At 43.8% G+C, this 23,553-nt stretch overlaps 1 protein-coding gene and 1 long non-coding RNA gene across 3 annotated transcripts in view; one reads left to right on the plus strand and one right to left on the minus strand.

Moving 5' to 3' along the window:
• Window positions 1–23,553, plus strand: part of LHFPL6 (LHFPL tetraspan subfamily member 6) — a 290,630-nt gene that overhangs the window by 136,680 nt on the left and 130,397 nt on the right. The window lies entirely within an intron of this gene.
• On the minus strand, window positions 399–22,712 carry LOC138672338 (uncharacterized). The gene is made up of 3 exons (XR_011319718.1): window positions 22,589–22,712; window positions 692–845; window positions 399–610 (listed from the first exon to the last, which is right to left on the minus strand). It is a non-coding gene; the product is annotated as an uncharacterized lncRNA (long non-coding RNA).

Raw genomic sequence — 23,553 nt, forward strand, 5'->3', positions numbered from 1 at the left:
TGACATTAGTGGGATTACTGACAAGTCACTCAAGACAATCTCGTAATTCTCCAGTTCTGAAAAGTGCTAATAGAAATATATTGTCATGAATGATATCTGGGTCTTGTTTAGCTTTCATTGACATTGAAAAATGGTATATAAATTATTAGAATGTACCGTATATACATGTTTATTACTTATTGACATTTCAGACTTTAAAAGTAGAGGTAGGAAAAAAATGTTGAAAAATTATTGGTGGGGTGGTAATCACCAAAAAACTGTACCAGACTCAAAGAACCATTGATGATGCTAGTGGTTTTGAGTTTGACTTCACGCAATAATTAATTTGTGCCACACAAATTATTGCTAGGTAGAAATGATATTGGAACGTTACGATTCATTGAGACCTTTGCATTGCATCATATGTACCATGATGTTAGACTCACCTGGTGAGGTGGATCCTCCAAGCCTAAGGTCCGGGTGGGCACACGGGCGTTGGTGCAGCAGACGGGTGAGGCACGCAGAACAGCAGAGGTACTAGTGGCCACAGGTTGACAGAAGATATCATGGAGACTGCAGACAGGTAGCAGGATTACTGGAAGCCACAGGCAGACCAGAGATGTCCGGAAGACTGCAGACAGATAGCAATTTTACTGGAAGCCACAGGCTGACCAGAGATGTCCGGAAGACTGCAGACAGGTAGCAGACTTACTGGAAGCTGCAGGCAGATCAAATATGTCCTGGAGACCACAGACAGGTAGCAGAGTTACTGGAAGCCACAGGTAGACAGAAGACATCCTGGAGACCGCAGACAGGTATCAGGAGTACTGGAAGCCGCAGGCAGAAAGAAGCAGTGCACTGAAAAACTAAAAGGAACACTGAAGCCTTAATATCAAGACTCAGGTGTGTGTCTTGTTGAGCCTTATATAGGCCTGTGCAGATAATCACATGGTGTCATGCCGGGCCATCGGCAAAACCCAACGTGGAGCACAACAGAGTTTAGTGAACCAGGGTGGGGGTAGCAAGGAAGGAAGCCTAGACAGGAACATAACAGCTGAGCTGTAAAGTCAAAGAAAAATGGAAATTGGATCCCTCCTCTGTGGCAACCATTTTGCAGTTGGCATATTAGTCACCAGGATACAGCTACTAAAAAGGTGTTCTCCAGGCTGAAATGTATTTTATATCTAAAGGATCACTGGGCGTCCAAGCCCCAAATTCCCCAATTGTCCTGTGAACCGTGGCTCTAAAGATCCCTGACTGAATAGAGAGGAGGTTGCTCATGCGCAGTGCCTCTCCACTCATTCTAATAGGAGTGCTGAAGATCAGTCGAGCGCTGTACTCATCAATCTTCGGTGCTCCCATTAACCCCTTCAAGACCCAGCCTATTTTGACCTTAAAGACCTTGCCGTTTTTTGCAATTCTGACCAGTGTCCCTTTATGAGGTAATAACTCAGGAAAGCTTCAACGGATCCTAGCGGTTCTGAGATTGTTTTTTCGTGACATATTGGGCTTCATGTTAGTGGTAAATTTAGGTCAATAAATTCTGCATTTATTTGTGATAAACACGGAAATTTGGCGAAAATTTTGAAAATTTCGCAATTTTCACATTTTGAATTTTTATTCTGTTAAACCAGAGAGATATGTGACACAAAATAGTTAATAAATAACATTTCCCACATGTTTACTTTACATCAGCACAATTTTGGAAACAAAATTTTTTTTTGTTAGGAAGTTATAAGGGTTAAAATTCGACCAGCGATTTGTCATTTTTACAACTAAATTTACAAAACCATTTTTTTTAGGGACCACCTCACATTTGAAGTCAGTTTGAGGGGTCTATATGGCTGAAAATACCCAAAAGTGACACCATTCTAAAAACTGCACCCCTCAAGGTACTCAAAACCACATTCAAGAAGTTTATTAACCCTTCAGGTGCTTCACAGCAGCAGAAGCAACATGGAAGGAAAAAATGAACATTTAACTTTTTAGTCACAAAAATTATCTTTTAGCAACAATTTTTTTATTTTCCCAATGGTAAAAGGAGAAACTGAACCACGAACGTTGTTGTCCAATTTGTCCTGAGTACGCTGATACCTCATATGTGGGGGTAAACCACTGTTTTGGCGCACGGCAGGGCTTGGAAGGGAAGGAGCGCCATTTGACTTTTTGAATCAAAAATTGGCTCCACTCTTTAGCGGACACCATGTCACGTTTGGAGAGCCCCCGTGTGCCTAAAAATTGGAGCTCCCCCACAAGTGACCCCATTTTGGAAACTAGACGCCCCAAGGAACTTATCTAGATGCATAGTGAGCACTTTGAACCCCCAGGTGCTTCACAAATTGATCCGTAAAAATGAAAAAGTACTTTTTTTTCACAAAAAAATTCTTTTAGCCTCAATTTTTTCATTTTCACATGGGCAACAGGATAAAATGGATCCTAAAATGTGTTGGGCAATTTCTCCTGAGTACACCAATACCTCACATGTGGAGGTAAACCACTGTTTGGGCACATGGTAAGGCTCGGAAGGGAAGGAGCGCCATTTGACTTTTTGAATGAAAAATTATTTCCATCGTTAGCGGACACCATGTCGCGTTTGGATAGCTCCTGTGTGCCTAAACATTGGCGCTCCCCCACAAGTGACCCCATTTTGGAAACTAGACCCCCCAAGGAACTAATTTAGATGCCTAGTGAGCAATTTAAACCCTCAGGTGCTTCACAAATTGATCTGTAAAAATGAAAAAGTAATTTTTTTTCACAAAAAAATTCTTCTCGCCTCAATTTTTTCATTTTCACATGGGCAGTAGGATAAAATGGATCATAAAATTTGTTGGGCAATTTCTCCCGAGTACGCCGATACCTCATATGTGGGGGTAAACCACTGTTTGGGCACTCGGCAGGGCTCGGAAGAGAAGGCGCGCCATTTGACTTTTTGAATGGAAAATTAGCTCCAATTGTTAGCGGACACCATGTCGCGTTTGGAGAGCCCCTGTGTGCCTAAACATTGGAGCTCCCCCACAAGTGACCCCATTTTGGAAACTAGACCCCCCAAGGAACTTATCTAGATGCATATTGAGCACTTTAAACCCCCAGGTGCTTCACAGAAGTTTATAACGCAGAGCCATGAAAATAAAAAATAATTTTTCTTTCCTCAAAAATGATTTTTTAGCCTGGAATTTCCTATTTTGCCAAGGATAATAGGAGAAATTGGACCCTAAATATTGTTGTCCAGTTTGTCCTGAGTACGCTGATACCCCATATGTGGGGGTAAACCACTGTTTGGGCACACGGCAGGGCTCGGAAGGGATGGCACGCCATTTGGCTTTTTAAATGGAAAATTAGCTCCAATCATTAGCGGACACCATGTCACGTTTGGAGAGCCCCTGTGTGCCTAAACATTGGAGATCCCCCAGAAATGACACCATTTTAGAAACTAGACCCCCAAAGGAACTAATCTAGATGTGTGGTGAGGACTTTGAACCCCCAAGTGCTTCACAGAAGTTTATAACGCAGAGCCATGAAAATAAAAAAAAAAATTATTTTCTCAAAAATGATTTTTAGCCTGCAATTTTTTATTTTCCCAAGGGTAACAGGAGAAATTTGACCCCAAAAGTTGTTGTCCAGTTTCTCCTGAGTACGCTGATACCCCATATGTGGGGGTAAATCACTGTTTGGGCACATGCCGGGGCTCGGAAGTGAAGTAGTGACGTTTTGAAATGCAGACTTTGATGGAATGCTCTGTGGTGTCACGTTGCGTTTGCAGAGCCCCTGATGTGGCTTAACAGTAGAAACCCCCCACAAGTGACCCCATTTTGGAAACTAGACCCCCAAAGGAACTTATCTAGATGTGTGGTGAGCACTTTGAACCCCCAAGTGCTTCATAGAAGTTTATAATGCAGAGCCGTGAAAATAATAAATACGTTTTCTTTCCTCAAAAATAATTATTTAGCCCAGAATTTTTTAATTTTCCCAAGGGTAACAGGAGAAATTTGACCCCAATATTTGTTGTCCAGTTTCTCCTGAGTACGGTGATACCCCATATGTGGGGGTAAACTACTGTTTGGGCACATGCCGGGGCTTGGAATTGAAGTAGTGACGTTTTGAAATGCAGACTTTGATGGAATGCTCTGCGGGCGTCACGTTGCGTTTGCAGAGCCCCTGATGTGGCTTAACAGTAGAAACCCCCCACAAGTGACCCCATTTTGGAAACTAGACCCCCAAAGGAACTTATCTAGATGTGTGGTGAGCACTTTGAACCCCCAAGTGCTTCATAGAAGTTTATAATGCAGAGCCGTGAAAATAATAAATACGTTTTCTTTCCTCAAAAATAATTATTTAGCCCAGAATTTTTTAATTTTCCCAAGGGTAACAGGAGAAATTTGACCCCAATATTTGTTGTCCAGTTTCTCCTGAGTACGGTGATACCCCATATGTGGGGGTAAACTACTGTTTGGGCACATGCCGGGGCTTGGAATTGAAGTAGTGACGTTTTGAAATGCAGACTTTGATGGAATGCTCTGCGGGCGTCACGTTGCGTTTGCAGAGCCCCTGATGTGCCTAAACAGTAGAAACCCCCCACAAGTGACCCCATTTTGGAAACTAGACCCTGAAAGGAACTTATCTAGATGTGTGGTGAGCACTTTGAACCCCCAAGTGCTTCATAGAAGTTTATAATGCAGAGCCGTGAAAATAATAAATACGTTTTCTTTCCTCAAAAATAATTATTTAGCCCAGAATTTTTTATTTTCCCAAGGGTTACAGGAGAAATTGGACCCCAAAAGTTGTTGTCCAGTTTCTCCTGAGTACGCTGATACCCCATATGTGGGGGTAAACCACTGTTTGGGCACACGTCGGGGCTCAGAAGGGAAGTAGTGACTTTTGAAATGCAGACTTTGATGGAATGGTCTGCGGGTGTCACGTTGCGTTTGCAGAGCCCCTGGTGTGCCTAAACAGTAGAAACCCCCCACAAGTGACCCCATTTTAGAAACTAGACCCCCCAAGGAACTTATCTAGATATGTGGTGAGCACTTTGAACCCCCAAGTGCTTCACAGACGTTTACAACGCAGAGCCGTGAAAATAAAAAATCATTTTTCTTTCCTCAAAAATTATGTTTTAGCAAGCATTTTTTTAGATTCACAAGGGTAACAGGAGAAATTGGACCCCAGTAATTGTTGCGCAGTTTGTCCTGAGTATGCTGGTACCCCATATGTGGGGGTAAACCACTGTTTGGGCACACGTCAGGGCTCGGAAGTGAGGGAGCACCATTTGACTTTTTGAATACGAGATTGGCTGGAATCAATGGTGGCGCCATGTTGCGTTTGGAGACCCCTGATGTGCCTAAACAGTGGTAACCCCTCAATTCTAACTCCAACACTAACCCCAACACACCCCTAACCCTAATCCCAACTGTAGCCATAATCCTAATCACAACCCTAACCCCAACACACCCCTAACCACAACACTAACCCCAACACACCCCTAACCCTAACCACAACCCTAATTCCAACCCTAACCCTAAGGCTATGTGCCCACGTTGCGGATTCGTATGAGATATTTCCGCACCATTTTTGAAAAATCTGCGGGTAAAAGGCACTGTGTTTTACCTGCGGATTTTCCGCGGATTTCCAGTGTTTTTTGTGCGGATTTCACCTGCGGATTCCTATTGAGGAACAGGTGTAAAACGCTGCGGAATCCGCACAAAGAATTGACATGCTGCGGAAAATACAACGCAGCGTTCCCGCGCGGTATTTTCCGCACCATGGGCACAGCGGATTTGGTTTTTCATATGTTTACATGGTACTGTAAACCTGATGGAACACTGCTGCGAATCCGCAGCCAAATCCGCACCGTGTGCACATAGCCTAATTCTAAAGGTATGTGCACACGCTGCGGAAAACGCTGCGGATCCGCAGCAGTTTCCCATGAGTGTACAGTTCAATGTAAACCTATGGGAAACAAAAATCGCTGTACACATGCTGCGGAAAAACTGCACGGAAACGCAGCGGTTTACATTCCGCAGCATGTCACTTCTTTGTGCGGATTCCGCAGCGGTTTTACAACTGCTCCAATAGAAAATCGCAATTGTAAAACCGCAGTGAAATGCGCAGAAAAAAACGCGGTAAATCCGCCATAAATCCGCAGCGGTTTAGCACTGCGGATTTATCAAATCCGCAGCGGAAAAATCCGCAGAGGACCAGAATACGTGTGCACATTCCTAACCCTAACCCTAGCCCTAACCCTAGCCCTAACCCTACCCCTAACCCTAACCCTACCCCTAGCCCTACCCCTAACCCTACCCCTAACCCTACCCCTAACCCTAACCCTACCCCTAACCCTAACCCTAACCCTAACCCTATTCTAACATTAGTGGAAAAAAAAAATTTCTTTATTTTTTTATTGTCCCTACCTATGGGGGTGACAAAGGGGGGGGGGTCATTTATTATTTTTTTTATTTTGATCACTGAGATAGATTATATGTCAGTGATCAAAATGCACTTTGGAACGAATCTGCCGGCCGGCAGATTCGGCGGGCGCACTGCGCATGCGCCCGCCATTTTGGAAGATGGCGGCGCCCGGGAGAAGACGGACGGGACCACGGCTGGATCGGTAAGTATGATAGGGTGGGGGGGGACTACGGGGGGGGGATCGGAGCACGGGGGGGTAATCGGAGCGCGGGAGGGGTGGAACGGAGCGCGGGGGGCGTGGAACGGAGCACGGGGGGCTGGAACGGAGCACGGGGGGGTGGAACGGAGCACGGGGGGTGGATCGGAGTGCAGGGGGGGTGATTGGAGCACGGGGGGGTGATTGGAGCACGGGGGGAGCGGACACGAGCACGGGGGGGAGCAGAGCACTGGACGGAGGGGAGCCGGAGCAGTGTACCGGCCAGATCGGGGGGGTGGGGGGGCGATCGGAGGGGTGGGGTGGGGGCACACTAGTATTTCCAGCCATGGCCGATGATATTTCAGCATCGGCCATGGCTGGATTGTAATATTTCACCCGTTATAATGGGTGAAATATTACAAATCGCTCTGATTGGCAGTTTCACTTTCAACAGCCAATCAGAGCGATCGTAGCCACGAGGGGGTGAAGCCACCCCCCCTGGGCTAAACTACCACTCCCCCTGTCCCTGCAGATCGGGTGAAATGGGAGTTAACCCTTTCACCCGATCTGCAGGGACGCGATCTTTCCATGACGCCGCATAGGCGTCATGGGTCGGAATGGCACCGACTTTCATGACGCCTACGTGGCGTCATGGGTCGGGAAGGGGTTAAGGATGAATGTAGCGGTAGTGCACGTGATCGACTTCTGCTCTATACAGCCAGAGTTCTTTAGACTCCCCATTCTGGAGATTGGTGAAAACCACAGCTGTCAGACCCTCAGTGTTCAGAAAGTTTTTCCCTATCCACTTTAAAACTTGAGAACACCCATTTAAACACCTGAGCTTAAAATATCTGAAATGATGGTTTCCATCCACAATCAAAGCCACACACTGAGCAAAACAGAGCTGTATGGACATTTGCCAAGGAGGAGTTCAAGAAAGACATTAAAAACTGAACTTTACCATAAGTTACACAGACAAACTAGAGTCCTTCCTGGGAAAATGTTCTCTGTCGGATAAAGCCAAGCTAGAGCTCTTTGGGAATGCATACTAGTGTTATATGTTTATAGATAACAAAATTAAGCCTATAAAGAAAAGAGCAACCCAACTGCAGTGAAACATGGTGGAGGATCCATTGTGTGGGCTGTTTTGCTTACTCTGTGACTGGAGGTCATGAAATTGTTATAGCAACAATGAAATCACAAGATCAACAGAACATTTTGAAGAGAAATGTGCTCCCAAGTTTAAGAATATGAGTACAAAAATGAGCTCTGCAGCAGGATAATGACCCAAAACACTCATCCATAAGTATGCAAGAATGGTTAAGAATTAAATAATGTTTTATTTTAACTGTTCAGCAATTGATTGATCACAATCCAACAGAAAATCTTTAGAGAGAGCTGAAATCTGCTATTGGGATAGGGAACCCTGTATATGCTGCGCAATCAAGTATTAGTGTGCAGTGTACACCTCTATTCATCAGACGGGGTGGAGTGTCCTTTGCCCTCTGGAAAATTAAAATAGGGTTTGTTTTTTGCTGTACGAAATAAACTTGTGCTATTTCATACAGGCCATTCCATACATTTATCACACTTCTCTGAGTTTTTTTAGAAAGGGTTTTCAGACCCCCATTTTTCTTCTTATGTGCAGTGTTCATGTTTCTGACTCTATTTGGTTTCAGGTAACACACAGGTTTCAAGTTTGACTTCACACTAAAATGAGTTTGTGCCAAAGGAATAATTTTTATGCAGATATTGGGGCCTTTACTCATCGTTAAGAAGCTATAGGTGATCATGGGCATTGGAAGCAAAGAAAAATGGAAGGAGGATCCTTCTGCTGTGGTAGCTATATTACGGTTATCCTAATAACCACCAGAATCCCTAATCTCACCTAATCTTTATTTTTATATAGCCATCATATCCCGCAATGCTTTACAGTTTGCACACATTATCATCACTGTCCCCATTGGGGCTCATAATCTAAATTCCCTATCAGTATGTCTTTGGAATGAGGTAGGTAACCGGAGGAAACCCACACATACACGGGGAGAACATACAAACTTCTTGCAGATGTTGCAAGGCTGCAGTGCTAACCACTGGGCCACAGTGATTAATCCCGCTATTAATCACCTGAGGCTAATTTACTAAGCCATGCATAATATATATATTGGAGTCCTTTAGATGCTCCATAGAGATGTGAGCTGATTGCCCTGCCTACAATGTGTTTTTTTACTTCACGGTATACATACTAACTAGAGGTGATTAAATCAATATTCAGGTTCTTGGTTCGTTGGCCACATCATCAATTTTTGAAGGGTGTTCAATTCTAGACCATGTCACTCTTGGGTCAAAATTGGAACATGTCTTGATCACAGTCTTCACAGTGTTCCATGGTATATCTAATGCCATTGAAAAAAAATTATATCTTTCTCCTGACTGATAACTTTCAACACTGAGATCCCTTTGCTGTGTTGTAGCTGTTTACGGATCATGGCTTTTTCTGTTAAATGCAACAAAGAAATTGCCAGGAAAATCCTACTGGAACCACTAAACTTTATATGGGATTACAGGATCACAGTAAACAATGGCAGCTGTGTACTGATTACTATTTACGTGAGTTTAAATGTAACTGGCTAATTCTGAAACAACCACATCCCTATTTGTGTTTTCACACTAATGCAATCACATTGTTTTAGTTGTATTATTTGGATTTTCACCTTAAAATGATTCAAGACTGTTCTCCATGGATTTATATTAATTCTATTATTATTATACATTCTTATAGCGCCATTTATTCCAGGGCGCTTTACATGTGAAAAGGGGCAAATGTAGCCAAATACATGAACCATGAGCAAAAAACAAGGCACACAGGTACATAAAGAGGGAGGACCCTGCTCGCGAGGGCTCACAGTCTGCAGGGGATGGGTGAGGATACACTAGGAGAGGGTAGAGCTGGTTGTGCGTTGGTTCAGTAGGTTGAGGATCACTGCAGGCTGTAGGCTTGTCAGAAGAGTTGAGTCTTCAGGTTCTTTTTGAAGGTTTCTATGGTAGGCGAGAACTGGAGTCTCCGGGCGATAGGAAGCCAGTGAAGGGCTTGGCATAGGGGAGAGGCTGAGGAATAGCGGGGAGACAGGTAGATTAGTCGGGCAGCAGAGTGTAGGATGGATTGGAGTGGTGCCAGAGTGCTAGAGCGGAGATCAGAGAGTAGGAGGTTGCAGTAGTCAAGGCGGGAGATAAGGTCATGTGGTTTTTGTGTGTCGCGGTCAAGGAATGCGTGGATCCGGTAAAAATTTTTGAATTTGAGACGGCAGGAGGAGGCAAGAGCTTGGATATGTGGCTTGAAAGAGGGCAGAGTTGAGGATCACCCCGAGGCACCGGGTGTGTGGGACTGGAGAAAGTGAGCAGCCATTGACATTGATGGATATGTCTGGTGGAGGGGTAGAGTGAGGTGGGGGAAAGATGATGAATTCTGTTTTGTCCATGTTCAGTTTTAGAAAGCGAGCAGAAAAGAAGGCTGAAATAGCAGACAGACAGAGTGGGATTTTGGTAAGTAAGGAGGTGAGGTGAGGTCAGGTCCGGATAGGTAGATCTGCGTGTCATCGGCGTAGAGATGGGACTGCATACCGTGGGATTCTGTGAGCTGTCCCAGGCCAAAAGTGTAGATGGAGAAGAGTAGGGGTCCTAGAACAGAGCCTTGAGGAACACCGAAAGACAAGGGGTGAAGTGCGGAGGTGGTGTGGGGGAAGGAGATGCCAAGAGATGAGAGGATCTATAGCAGAAGGGAGTGGTCCACAGTGTCAAAGGCAGAAGACAGGTCTAGGAGAAGGAGGAAAGAGTAGTGTTGCTTGCTCTTGGCAGTTAGTAGGTCGTTGGTGACTTTAGTTAGGGCAGTTTCAGTTGAGTGATGAGGTCGGAAGCCAGATTGTAACCGATCAAAGAGGGAGCAGGAGGAGAGATGGGAGGACAGTTCAAGATGGACATGTTGTTCCAGTAATTTGGAGGCATAAGGGAGAAGAGATATCGGGCGATAGCTAGACACAGAGGATGGGTTGAGGGAGGGCTTTTTGAGGATGGGTGTGATCTTGGCATGCTTGAAGGATGAGGAGAAGACACCTGTTGTGAGTGAGAGGTTGAAGAGGTGTGTTAGGGTTGGGATGAAGACCATGGCAAGGTTAGGGATGAGGTGGGACGGGAACGGGTCGAGCATGCAGGTGGTGAGGTGTGAGCTTGACAGGAGGGTGGAGAGCTTGTGGAAAAAGTTGTGAAATTATACTTCATGGCAGGGTGGATAAAAATCAATGTTTTTTTTTTTAAAAATCGGATTTTTTTTATTTCAATCGGATTTTTTTGATTTAAATCGGATTTTTTTCAATAAACTGCTTTTTGAGGAAAATATTTTACCATCCAAAGGTTCTTTCATCATGAGATAAAGCGGAGTTGTTTAACTCAGTAGAATAAAGGCTGTATATGTGTAACATTCACAATGCCATGCTCTTCCAGAGGTTTCTGTAGGATTAGTGGGCAGTTTCTCTCCTATATTATCACAGACGCTCGCTTTACTTACGCAGTTCTCAAAACTGAATTTGACTCCGCAGAGGTCCCAGCCTCTTCTTCACGGCAAAAATGCTACAACATGAACAGAGTTGAGAAAAAGACCTTAATCCTATTGTTCTACAAACCTATGAATACAGAATCAACCCCTTCAGTGCCAAGTCCAAGAAGTTAGACAATATGTTTCTGATTGTTTGGAGTAGAATAGATCTGCACAACACAAGAAGAATGTGAATCTAAGTGTGAGGAGGAGGAAGGGCAAGCAGACAAGAAAATGAAAGTGAAACTTTGAGCACAATACTGCAGCATAGCCACAGACAGACAAGTCTGGATCTGTTTGTGTGTACGATCTGAGGTTTATTACATTCTTTCCTTATAATGGCAGCAGGCCGTAAAAGAGACCCAGTTTGGGAATATTTTAATGAAGCTCCTTCGCCTATCGGTAAGGCAGGCATGCGTGCAAAATGCAAACGATGCAACAAAGAGATGCAAGGCCTGGTGGCGCGAATGAGGCAACATCATGTGCGGTGATGAAGATGACAATTTTTGCCGTGAAGAAGAGGCTGGGACCTCTGCGGAGTCAAATTCAGTTAGGTAGAAACTTTGATTTAAATCACTGATTTAAATCAAGCCTTACTGACTAGTGATTTAAATCGTGATTTAAATCGTGATTTAAATCAGTTAGATTTAAATCAAATCCACCCTGCTTCATGGTACGATTTTTTTTTTTTTACAATACAAAAACCTGTCATTTTGACAGTAACATAGTAACATAGTAACATAGTTAGTAAGGCCGAAAAAAGACATTTGTCCATCCAGTTCAGCCTATATTCCATTATAATAAATACCCAGATCTACGTCCTACTACAGAACCTAATAATTGTATGATACAATATTGTTCTGCTCCAGGAAGACATCCAGGCCTCTCTTGAACCCCTCGACTGAGTTCGCCATCACCACCTCCTCAGGCAAGCAATTCCAGATTCTCACTGCCCTAACAGTAAAGAATCCTCTTCTATGTTGGTGGAAAAACCTTCTCTCCTCCAGACGCAAAGAATGCCCCCTTGTGCCCGTCACCTTCCTTGGTATAAACAGATCCTCAGCGAGATATTTGTATTGTCCCCTTATATACTTATACATGGTTATTAGATCGCCCCTCAGTCGTCTTTTTTCTAGACTAAATAATCCTAATTTCGCTAATCTATCTGGGTATTGTAGTTCTCCCATCCCCTTTATTAATTTTGTTGCCCTCCTTTGTACTCTCTCTAGTTCCATTATATCCTTCCTGAGCACCGGTGCCCAAAACTGGACACAGTACTCCATGTGCGGTCTAACTAGGGATTTGTACAGAGGCAGTATAATGCTCTCATCATGTGTATCCAGACCTCTTTTAATGCACCCCATGATCCTGTTTGCCTTGGCAGCTGCTGCCTGGCACTGGCTGCTCCAGGTAAGTTTATCATTAACTAGGATCCCCAAGTCCTTCTCCCTGTCAGATTTACCCAGTGGTTTCCCGTTCAGTGTGTAATGGTGATATTGATTCCCTCTTCCCATGTGTATAACCTTACATTTATCATTGTTAAACCTCATCTGCCACCTTTCAGCCCAAGTTTCCAACTTATCCAGATCCATCTGTAGCAGAATACTATCTTCTCTTGTATTAACTGCTTTACATAGTTTTGTATCATCTGCAAATATCGATATTTTACTGTGTAAACCTTCCACCAGATCATTAATGAATATGTTGAAGAGAACAGGTCCCAATACTGACCCCTGCGGTACCCCACTGGTCACAGCGACCCAGTTAGAGACTATACCATTTATAACCACCCTCTGCTTTCTATCACTAAGCCAGTTACTAACCCATTTGCACACATTTTCCCCCAGACCAAGCATTCTCATTTTGTGTACCAACCTCTTGTGCGGCACGGTATCAAACGCTTTGGAAAAATCGAGATATACCACGTCCAATGACTCACCGTGGTCCAGCCTATAGCTTACCTCTTCATAAAAACTGATTAGATTGGTTTGACAGGAGCGATTTCTCATAAACCCATGCTGATATGGAGTTAAACAGTTATTCTCATTGAGATAATCCAGAATAACATCCCTCAGAAACCCTTCAAATATTTTACCAACAATAGAGGTTAGACTTACTGGCCTATAATTTCCAGGTTCACTTTTAGAGCCCTTTTTGAATATTGGCACCACATTTGCTATGCGCCAGTCCTGCGGAACAGACCCTGTCGCTATAGAGTCACTAAAAATAAGAAATAATGGTTTATCTATTACATTACTTAGTTCTCTTAGTACTCGTGGGTGTATGCCATCCGGACCCGGAGATTTATCTATTTTAATCTTATTTAGCCGGTTTCGCACCTCTTCTTGGGTTAGATTGGTGACCCTTAATATAGGGTTTTCATTGTTTCTTGGGATTTCACCTAGCATTTCATTTTCCACCGTGAATACCGTGGAGAAGAAGGTGTTTAATATGTTAGCTTTTTCCTCGTCATCTACAACCATTCTTTCCTCACTATTTTTTAAGGGGCCTACATTTTCAGTTTTTATTCTTTTACTATTGATATAGTTGAAGAACAGTTTGGGATTAGTTTTACTCTCCTTAGCAATGTGCTTCTCTGTTTCCTTTTTGGCAGCTTTAATTAGTTTTTTAGATAAAGTATTTTTCTCCCTATAGTTTTTTAGAGCTTCAATGGTGCCATCCTGCTTTAGTAGTGCAAATGCTTTCTTTTTACTGTTAATTGCCTGTCTTACTTCTTTGTTTAGCCACATTGGGTTTTTTCTATTTCTAGTCCTTTTATTCCCACAAGGTATAAACCGCTTACACTGCCTATTTAGGATGTTCTTAAACATTTCCCATTTATTATCTGTATTCTCATTTCTGAGGATATTGTCCCAGTCTACCAGATTAAGGGCATCTCTAAGCTGTTCAAACTTTGCCTTCCTAAAGTTCAATGTTTTTGTGACTCCCTGACAAGTCCCCCTAGTGAAAGACAGGTGAAACTGCACAATATTGTGGTCGCTATTTCCTAAATGCCCAACCACCTGCAGATTTGTTATTCTGTCAGGTCTATTAGATAGTATTAGGTCTAAAAGTGCTGCTCCTCTGGTTGGATTCTGCACCAATTGTGAAAGATAATTTTTCTTGGTTATTAGCAGAAACCTGTTGCCTTTATGGGTTTCACAGGTTTCTGTTTCCCAGTTAATATCCGGGTAGTTAAAGTCCCCCATAACCAGGACCTCATTATGGGTTGCAGCTTCATCTATCTGCTTTAGAAGTAGACTTTCCATGCTTTCTGTTATATTTGGGGGTTTGTAACAGACCCCAATGAGAATTTTGTTACCATTTTTCCCTCCATGAATTTCAACCCATATGGACTCGACATCCTCATTCCCTTCGCTAATATCCTCCCTTAAAGTGGACTTTAGACAAGACTTTACATAGAGACAAACCCCTCCTCCTCTCCGATTTTTACGATCCTTTCTAAACAGACTGTAACCCTGTAAGTTAACTGCCCAGTCATAGCTTTCATCTAACCATGTCTCGATTATTCCCACTATGTCAAAGTTACCTGTAGATATTTCTGCTTCTAGTTCTTCCATCTTGTTTGTCAGGCTTCTGGCGTTTGCGAGCATGCAGTTTAGAGGATTTTGTTTTGTTCCAATCTCCTCACTGTGGATTGTTTTAGAAATGTTCTTACCTCCCTTCTGAGTATGTTTTCCTGGGTCGTCTTTGTTCGAGTCTAATGTTTTTCTTCCCGTCCCCTCTTCTTCTAGTTTAACGCCCTCCTGATGAGTGTAGCGAGTCTTCTGGCGAATGTGTGTTTCCCAGGTTTGTTGAGGTGTAGTCCGTCTCTGGCGAGGAGTCCATCATACCAGTAATTCACACCGTGGTCCAGGAATCCAAATCCTTGTTGTCTGCACCATCTTCAGTGGTGTTTAGACTTTTTATATACACTGTATAGTTAGTGTGTGTACTGCCAAATACCTCTGTAATAGGAACATGCCATGATTTCTTGTTGCATACCTGACCCTGTGTATCCTGGCCTTTCCGTTTCCTTCAGCTGCGTCTGCTGCTCTCTGCTGTGCCCCGTGTTGAGTTCTGCAAGTTCGCCATGAGTGACATCACCTCCCTAGACCTAATTTAAGGCCCATTTAGATACACGTGTCTTTGGAATGAGATCTAGTCCCTATGTTTGGTATGCTCTACTATCTGTGCTTTTTGTGTTTATACTGGCATTCATCCCTACTTGGTACCATTTCATCCACCTTGCTGCTCCTGAGATTCCTGTGTGTGCCAAGTCCTCACTGTCCACGTGTCTGCTTGTTGAACCAACACCTGAGGTCTGTTTGGCCACCCAGACTTAAGGCTTAAAGGTTCCACCTTACCTGGTGAGCTTTACACTTCTGCTTCCATCCATATGGTACCAGAGTCTTAGGCCCCTTTCACACATCAGTTTTTTGCCATCAGTCTCAATCCGTCGAATTTTGAAAAAAGCGGATCCGTCGCAGATTGTGAAAAACTGATGTGACGGATCCATTTTTTCGCCGTATCCGACTAACTGATCCGGCTAATTGGATCCTAAAAAAATCGGAGCATGCAAAGTTTAAAAAAAACGGGATCATTTGACGCATCCGACGCCTTAGGCTTCCATTCTAGCAAAGGATGGACGGCGACAGATCCGTCACTGTCTGTTTTTTCGACTGACACAAAAAACATTACTTTGTCCATTGTCTCCGGCCACCGGACAAACAATTTTGGACGGATCCAGTGAGCGATGCATGAAACATGAGCCATCCGTAACAATTTGTTGCTAATACAAGTCTATGAGAAAAAACGGATCCGGCGGCATCAGTCGCTGGATCCGTTTTTTTTCAAAATTCAGCGGATTGCGACTGATGGCAAAAAACTGATGTGTGAAAGGGGCCTTACAGAAATATACCATAGGCTGCAGACCATTCGAGGTAACAACTCATTATGCATAGTTATAAAAGGATGCCATCAACTGATATACTCTAAAAATCATGAATATTTATAATCCTTAGTTAATAGATTTATGAAATCTCAGGCAGGTAAACTTTTGGTTATAAGTAACCGATTTGAACATCTCAGTCCATCAGCCACGATAGAGGTCAGTGACTGCCAGATAGATGTAGAATAACCGCCACGACAGTGGTCCGTGGTCGCCAGATGGGTGTAGGATAACCGCCACGACAGTGGTCCGTGGTCGCCAGAAGGGTGTAGGATAACCGCCACGACAGTGGTCCGTGGTCGCCAGATGGGTGTAGAATAACCGCCACGACAGTGGTCCGTGGTCGCCAGATGGGTGTAGGATAACCGCCACTTGCCTAACATTGGCATGTCTTTTGATTAGCTCGCCTGGCGTGATGTCACTTGTTCGCGATACCCAACCATGATATCATGTGAGGCCAGCTAATCAAGAACAGAGATGGTAATGCCGTAAGGCAAGAATAGGCTCTATCACTCTTATCCAGCTGCCGAAGACCATTGTTCTAACCAGTGGACTAGGACTTGTGTCCAATTTGTACTAACTCTAGTTATAAGTCAGCATCAGATATGGTGATTCTGCTGGTAACCTATGGATGATATGGCTGTACAAGGTTGTCTTTAAGCCTGTTCATTTTTAGCTGTAAGGTCTAGTTAGTTGAGAAGCTTTTTGCTTTATTTTATCTTGCTTTGTTACCGCTCTGCTTCATTTAAATTCTGACTTCCTTTTATGTGAGATGCCACGTATGCGAAACGCTTAAGATATAATTAGATGTCTGACACAGCTTAGCTTCATCTACCAAATCTCTCAAATTTTCCTAACACATTTTCCTCCCATGCCGCTGTCTTCGCGCTGGTTGTGTTAATGTTATTAGACGTGCTATGGTGCAGATCAATGATGTCTGTTCATATGTGGCTATATACGGTAACTTACATTAGAATTGCTCAAGTCTCACCTTCAGGTTGAACTAAAATTCTCAAAGGATTTGATGCTGTATTTGGGTCTCTAATAAAAAGATTTTACATGCCAAGTATTCGTCTAATGTGGAAATTGTTTATACTTTCCATAAACTTGAGCATATTTGCATTTTGGATGAAAATAGGTCAACTTAATACAGATTAATTGTTAGCATGTTAACCAGCTGACATTAGAGAAATTCTGTAAGGGCTTGTGCACATGACACATTTTCTTGTACGAGTGCTCTCCGTACCTATGATTTTCTGTGGGACTGTGCACATATGCATTTTTTTCTTCTCTCCGAATGGTCCGCAGAAAAATTCATAGACCTGTCCGATTTTGATTTGGTTGTCAGATCAAAGCTGGCAATGCAAGTCTATGTGTTTTATATGTTTCATATTTTGCTTGGGAATAAGGTTCCATCCCACATATATTCCAAATCGCAACATGATCATACATGGAGAATACCCTCATTTCCGTTGTGCTCCCCTATTGGACTCAGAGGATGTGTATGCCCGTGTGTGTGGGTGTAGCGCTCTCTAGATAGATAGATAGATAGATAGATAGATAGATAGATAGATAGATAGATAGATAGATAGATGTATTGGAGAATGAAAGGGCTAAATCCTGTGGGACTTGAAGATCCAGACAGGTAAGCAGGTGCTGGCTAACCAACCTGGCATTGTGATAGTAGACAAGGATCAGAAGACAGCAATGATAATAGATGTGGCAGTGCCAAGTGACAGCAACATCAGAAAGAAGAAATATGAGAAGCTGGAGAAATACCTGGGCCTCGAAGTAGAACTGGAGAAGATGTGGAAGGTGAAGGCAACAGTGATTCCAGTGGTGATAGGAGCACTTGAAGCAGTGACCCCTAAGTTGGGAAAATGGCTACAACAGATCCCAGGAGCAACATCTGAGGTCTCTGTCCAGAAAAGCGCTATGCTGTGAACAATTAATATCCTGCGCAGAACCCTCCAACTCCTAGGCCTCTGATAGAGGACACAAGAATGAGGACAACAAGACCACCCTCATTGAGGATGAGAAGGAAGTTTGAGGCTACCTGCACGCGTTGCGGAAAGTCTTGTGGATTTTTCTGGACTGATTTTGGTAAAGCTGCAGGAAATCCGCACTGCAGAATTACCTCAGATTTACCATGTTTTTTTTTGCGATTTTTGTGCGGATATCACCTGCGGTTTTACGCCTGCGGATTCCAATTATGGAGCAGGTGTAAACCTCTGCGGAATCCGCACAAAGAATTGAAATGCTGCAGAATAAACAACGCTATGTTTCCGCGCTGTTTTTTCCACAGCATGTGCACTGCGGATCTTGTTTTCCATAGGTTTACATGGTACTGTAAACTCAGGGAAAACTGCTGCAAATCTGCAGCGGCCAATCCGCAGGGGGGCACATACCCTGATTGTTTTTATATATATATAAATATATATATATATATATAAATATATGATGGTGGCCCGATTCTAACGCATCTGCTATTCTAGAATATGTATGTATATAGCAGCCACATAGTATATAGCACAGGCCACGTAGTATACAGGAGTACTATGTGGCCTGTGGTATATACCATGTGGCTGCTATATACATACATACATACATATTGTAGAATACCCAATGCGTTAATATAGGCCACGCAGTAAATAACACAGCCCACGTAGTATATAACACAGCCCACACAGTATATAGCTGCCACGCAGTATATAACACAGCCCACGTAGTATGTAACACTGGCCACGTAATATATAACACAGCCCACGTAATATATAGCACAGCCCACATAGTATCTAACAGTGGCCACATAGTATATGGCATGCAGTATAGAACACAGCCACATAGTATATAACACTGCCCACGTAGTATATAGCAGCCATGTAGTATATAACGCTGCCCACGCAGTATATAACACTGGCCACGTAATATATAGCACAGCCCACGCAGTATAGAACACAGCCCACATAGTATCTAACACTGGCCAGGTAGTATATAGCAGCCACGCGGTATCTAACACAGCCCACATAGTATTTAGCAGTGTGGGCACCATATCCCTGTTAAAAAAAATAATTAAAATAAAAAATAGTTATATACTCACTTGGCGGGATCCAGCGTATATCCAGCAAACCTCTGGCGATGCGCGCGGTTGCCGCCATCTTGCATTCCCAGGATGCATTGCAAAATTACCCAGATCACTTAGCGGTCTCGCGAGACCGCTAAGTCTTCTGGGTTAATTTCGCAATGCATCTCTGGGACCGGAAGCTGGCGGGAGCGCATCGTCAGACGACGGAAGGTGAGAATAGCAGGTTTTTTTATTTTTTTTTATTTTTAACATTAGATCTTTTTACTATTGATGCTGCATAGGCAGCATCAATAGTAAAAACTTGGTCACACATGGTTAATAGCGGCGGTAGCGGAGTGAGTTACCCGCGGCATAACGTGGTCCGTTACCGCTGGCATTAACCCCGTGTGAGTGGTGACTGGAGGGGAGTATGGAGCGGGCACTTACTGCAGGGGAGTATGGAGCAGGCACTGACTGCGGGGAGTATGGAGCGGGCGCCGGGCACTGACTGCGGGGAGTATGGAGCGGACGCCGGGCACTGACTGCAGGGGAGTAGAGAGGGACTAATCGGACTGTGGCCGTCGCTGATTGGTCGCAGCAGCCATGACAGGCAGCTGGCGAGACCAATTAGCGACTTGGATTCCATGACAGACAGAGGCCGCGACCAATGAATATCCGTAACAGAAGGACAGACAGAAGGATGGAAGTGACCCTTAGACAAGTAGATAGATAGATAGATAGATATATATATATATATATATATATATATATATATATATATATTACACGGTCATGGCTGAATGTGTTTGCACCCTTGAAATTGTTTCAGAAAATGAAGTATTTCATGCTGTACATATGTTTGTTTCCTTTATGTGTATTGGAACAACACCAAAAAAAAGAGAAAAAAAAATTGGACATCATTTGGAAAACACTTCGTTTAAGGCTGCTTTCACACATCAAGTTTTTTGTTTCAGTCTAAATCCGGCTCTCGGGAGAAAATCCGGAACCGGAAAAAATAAAAACCGTTTTTTCCCCCATTGACTTGTATTAGCGCCGGATTGCACCGGATGGCCCAGCGTTCCTTCCGGTTTGATGCCGGATCCAGCGTAAACTCGATTCTGGAAAAAAACATCTACTGTAACGTTTTTTGTCTCCGGCGAAAAAGCCTGAAGAGCCGGATCCGGCGCTTCCGGCTGTTTGCTAGAATGGAAGCCTATGGGAGCCGGAAGGTGCCGGATGCAAGAAATGGCGGATCCGGCGGCCTGATCTGGTTTTTTAAACTGAGCATGCTCCAATTTTTTTTTTTGTTGACTGAACAAAAGGCGACCATACATTTTGGATTAATGTAGGCAGAATCTGACAATATCGTCAGGATCGGCAATATGTATGGTGGCTTCCTGACTCTAAAGGTACCTTCACACATAACGATATTGTTAACGATATCATTGCTTTTTGTGACGTAGCAACGATATCGTTAATGAAATCGTTATGTGTGACAGCGACCAACGATCAGGCCCCTGCTGGGAGATCGTTGGTCGCTGAGTAAAGTCCAGAACTTTATTTCGTCGCTGGACTCCTCCTGACATCGCTGGATCGGCGTGTGTGACACCGATCCAGCGATGTCTTCACTGGTAACCAGGGTAAACATCGGGTAACTAAGCGCAGGGCCGCGCTTAGTAACCCGATGTTTACCCTGGTTACCATCCTAAAAGTAAAAAAAAACAAACGCTACATACTTACCTACCGCTGTCTGTCCTCCAGCGCTGTGCTCTGCTCTCCTCCTGCACTGGCTGTGAGCGTCGGTCAGCCGGAAAGCACAGCGGTGACGTCACCGCTCTGCTTTCCGGCCGCTGTGCTCACAGCCAGTACAGGAGGAGAGCAGAGCAGCAGAGCGCCGGGGACAGACAGCGGTAGGTAAGTATGTAGCGTTTTTTTTTTTTTAACTTTTAGGATGGTAACCAGGGTAAACATCGGGTTACTAAGCGCGGCCCTGCGCTTAGTTACCCGATGTTTACCCTGGTTACCGGCATCGTTGGTCGCTGGAGAGCGGTCTGTGTGATAGCTCTCCAGCGACCAAACAGCGACGCTGCAGCGATCCGGATCGTTGTCGGTATCGCTGCAGCGTCGCTTAATGTGAAGGGGCCATAACTTGACAGACGTCTGGGAAGAGAATGATAGGGAAATTGGATTTCAACATTTCCAAATTTCCAGTCCTTTTGTTCTCTGGAACGATAACGACCACCAAATAAGTCTACTGGTAGTGGCTAACTTCTTTGTCTCCATTCATAACACAGGCATGCTCTGCTGAACTGAGCATGCATATGTCTAGGAGAGTAGGGAGGATGTTGTGAATTCTGTGGCCAAGCTCCCTCCTGTGGTCGTGAGTGGTACTTCGGCTGGTTCTGTCTATGAGCTTCCTTTGGTGGATGAGAGTGGTACTGCGGCTTCTGAGTTTCCTTCCTCAGGTGATGAGGTTAAGTCGTTGGGTGCTGCTCTATTTAACTCCACCTGGTGCTTTGATCCTGGCCTCCAGTCAATGTTCTAGTATTGGTCTTGCTTCCTCCTGGATCGTTCCTGTGGCCTCTCTATCCTGCATAAGCTAAGTTCTGCTTGTGTTATTTTTGTTTGCTATCTTTTCTGTCCAGCTTGCTATATTGGTTTTTCTTGCTTGCTGGAAGCTCTGAGACGCAGAGGGAGCACCTCCGTACCGTTAGTCGGTGCGGAGGGTCTTTTTGCCCCTCTGCGTGGTTGTTTGTAGGTTTTTGTGTTGACCGCAAAGCTATCTTTCCTATCCTCGGTCTATTCAGTAAGTCGGGCCTCACTTTGCTAAATCTATTTCATCTCTGTGTTTGTATTTTCATCTTTACTCACAGTCATTATATGTGGGGGGCTGCCTTTTCCTTTGGGGAATTTCTCTGAGGCAAGGTAGGCTTATTTTTCTATCTTTAGGGCTAGTTAGTTTCTCAGGCTGTGCCGAGTTGCATAGGGAGCTTTAGGCGCAATCCACGGCTACCTCTAGTGTGGTGTGATAGGATTAGGGATTGCGGTCAGCAGAGTTCCCACGTCTCAGAGCTCGTCCTATGTTTTTGGTAATTGTCAGGTCACTTTGTGTGCTCTGAACTTCAAGGTCCATTGTGGTTCTGAATTACCTGTTCATAACAGGAGGAATACGTGTCAGCCATATGAGCTTTCAGCTGACAGCTATAGAAAGAGTGTGGCCTCCTCAAATTCAACATTGTATAATGTTCCATTCACTCCTTTAGGGTATATTTCGGGGCAGGAGAGGTGGTATCATGATTGGGTTTTTAGTGCTTTCACTATTTTGATAAATTGTTTGGATACAAACACTTAAGCCATTTTTTATTTCCAGAAAGAAAGAAATTGCCGAATTACATCTAGACTTATTACCTTGACTTGTGAGGCTTGTCATAAGTCTAGAAATATGGAAATGCAAGGTCCCAGACCTTCCTTAGTTGTTTTATAATTGATGACTTCTGTATTCTCGCTCGCTCCGAAGACTGTTGGCTTTCATGTGCTAATTAGGAAGAGAAAGAGTTGGGATAAATGTGTTTTGCCGCACTTTAATCTCTTTTATTAACAGTAATATCTGTCTTATCCAATATTTGCTTTGTGAGTACATATAGATACGTCTTTGATTCCATTCAACCAAAAAAAGCAGTAAAACGCATCAGGCCTGTAATTGCTTTTGTGGATGAAACCAACAAGAGAATAGTTTTCTTTTCCTTTTACTTGGGTTAAATGACGAATCCAACGTTTAACTAGTTTTCGATCATTCATATAAGACACATAAATTATCTGCGTCACTTCTACTACACACTGCTATTATTAACACGGTTCAAAAATTGCTGACATCTTTTAGTGGGATCTAAGTAGTAAGGTTTCTCCTTGTGGAGAGTGACTTGCCTGGTCTGGCACGCTAGTATGAGGAGACTTAAAGAAGTTGTCCACTACTTGGACAACTCTTCTCATACCCCTCGCTTGGCCTCGATAAAATAATAAAGTCTATACTCCGCTCCCGTGCTGGTGCCATTCCCGCTGTGTCATCACTCCATCTCACAGGGCTCTTATGCTGTTGTAACACATGACGCCATTGCCCAATAAGCGCTGGCATCACTGTTCCTACCTCCTGTCGAATTGAGCAGGAAGAGGAAGTCCGGGATTAGCAGCAGCCCAGACTTCCTCCGTGAAATTACGGTAAGTAAAAGATGTCAAATTTGCAAATTGTCTTTTCAGAGAGGGAGAGGACTTGAACTCTAGTGCCACCTAGGCTCGTTAAAAGGTAGATAATGAATTGTAGGATTGATTCTTCCAATAGGTGGTGCTATGGTTCAACTCCTCTTTCTCTCTGAAGA

This window comes from Ranitomeya imitator, chromosome 3 (assembly GCF_032444005.1).
Source record: "Ranitomeya imitator isolate aRanImi1 chromosome 3, aRanImi1.pri, whole genome shotgun sequence".
In the NCBI taxonomy this organism is placed as follows: Eukaryota; Metazoa; Chordata; class Amphibia; order Anura; family Dendrobatidae; genus Ranitomeya; species Ranitomeya imitator.